This window comes from Arachis ipaensis, chromosome B2 (assembly GCF_059453495.1).
Source record: "Arachis ipaensis isolate K30076 ecotype BB chromosome B2, ASM5945349v1, whole genome shotgun sequence".
Classification (NCBI taxonomy): domain Eukaryota; kingdom Viridiplantae; phylum Streptophyta; class Magnoliopsida; order Fabales; family Fabaceae; genus Arachis; species Arachis ipaensis.
The window spans coordinates 60,167,859-60,169,610 of record NC_142437.1 but is presented as its reverse complement, the minus strand read 5'-3'; the positions used below and the strand labels follow the sequence as shown (position 1 = coordinate 60,169,610).

Genomic DNA, 1,752 nt, shown 5'->3' with positions numbered 1-1,752 from the left:
AGTAAGTAGACTTATTTGCTGAGACATAAGCTTATTCTGAGCAAGAAGAGTATTAAGAGCTTCTACTTCCATAACACCTTCCCTTCTTCTGAGGAGTCTCAGAGTTCACAGGATTCCTGTTAGATGAGTATAAATATTGGTTGCTAGCAACCACTTCAATAAGCTCAATAGTCTCCTCCGGTGTCTTCTTCTTGTGTAATGAACCACCTACAGAATTTTCTAAGCACATCTTGGACATTTCACCCAAGCCTTCATAAAAGATATCTAGTTGGGTCTATTTGGAGAACATGTCCGGAGGGCATTGCCTAGTCAGTAGCTTGTACCTCTCCCAAGCTTCATAAAGAGTTTCACCATCCTTCTGCCTGAAGATCTGAACCTCTACCCTAAGCTTAGTCAGCTTCTTTGGTGGGAAAAATTTAGTAAAAAACTCAGTAACAACCTTGTCCCAAGTATCCAAGCTCTCCTTGGGTTGTGAATCTAGCCATAGCTTTGCTCCATCCTTCAGAGCAAACAGGAAGATCATGAGTTTGTACACCTCTGGGTTCACTCCATTTGTCTTCACAGTATCACAAATCTGTAGAAAGTTAGAAATAAATTGATTTGGGTCTTCGTGAGGAAGACCATGATACTGGTAGTTTTGTTGCACTGTAGTGACCAATTGTGGCTTCAACTCAAAGTTGTTCGCAGCTATAGGAGGTACCATAAAGATCTACAGTAGGAGCAGAGTAAGAGCCAAGCACTCTCCTTTGTTGATCATCCCCATTCGGATTTGCCACATTGACATTAACAGCATTATTAGGATCCATTGTGGATTCTGCAGCCTTGTAAAGTCTTGCTTGTTGCAAACGCCGCCTGAAAGTCTTTTCAGGTTCAGGATCAAAGTCTAAAAGAGGTTCCTTGTCTCTGTTCCTGCGCATAAACAGACAGAAAACAAGAAAAGATGAGATTCTCTATGTCAGAGTGCAGAGACCTCCCAGTGAGGTAACCTGTGTAAAATAATAAAATAGAAATACTAAATAAATAAAACAGAAAAATTTTGAAAATGATAACTGAAATTAGACAAAAAATTTTTGAAAATTAACAGGGAAAATAAACGAGAAAACTAAAATGAAATTAACTAGGTGACACCAAACTTAATTTCAGAAATTAAGGAAAAATATTAGTGCTATTTATTTATTAAAATTTTTTTTCAAAAATACTAAGAAAAATTTAAATGAAATTAAAACTAAAATGCCTAGTCTAAGCAATCAAACAACTGATAGTTCTTAATCACTATCAATCCCTGGCAACGGCGCCAAAAACTTGGTGCATAATTTATAACCACAAACTAACCGGCAAGTGCACCGGGTCGTACCAAGTAGTACCTCAAGTGAATGATGGTCGATCCCACAAGGATTGATGGACTAAGCAACAATGGTTGATTAATTTACTTAGTTAGACAAACAGAAAAGAGTGTTTTGGTATTCAAAAGCATTTAACAATAATTCAGAAATTTAATAAAGCAAGTAGTAAACAGGTTGTGAAATATGTATGGAGAAACAGTTAAGGCTTTAGAGTTATCTATTTTCCGAATTGACTTTTCTTACTAACTATTTTAATCATGCAAGATTTAATTCATGACAAACTATATATGACTAAGCCCTAATTCCTTAGACCTTCTTAGTCTACTCTAACTTTCATCAACCGCCAATTCCTTGGTCACTTAATTCCAATTAGAGGATGAAGTTCAATTCTAGTTTATATGTCACGTAT

At 36.4% G+C, this 1,752-nt stretch overlaps 1 non-coding gene across 1 annotated transcript; it reads left to right on the top strand.

The window, feature by feature from the left end:
* The first annotated feature begins 284 nt into the window (after window positions 1-284).
* Window positions 285-390, top strand: LOC148574055 (small nucleolar RNA R71). The gene has a single exon (XR_015906197.1). It is a non-coding gene; the product is annotated as a small nucleolar RNA R71 (small nucleolar RNA).
* The last annotated feature ends 1,362 nt before the right edge of the window (window positions 391-1,752 follow it).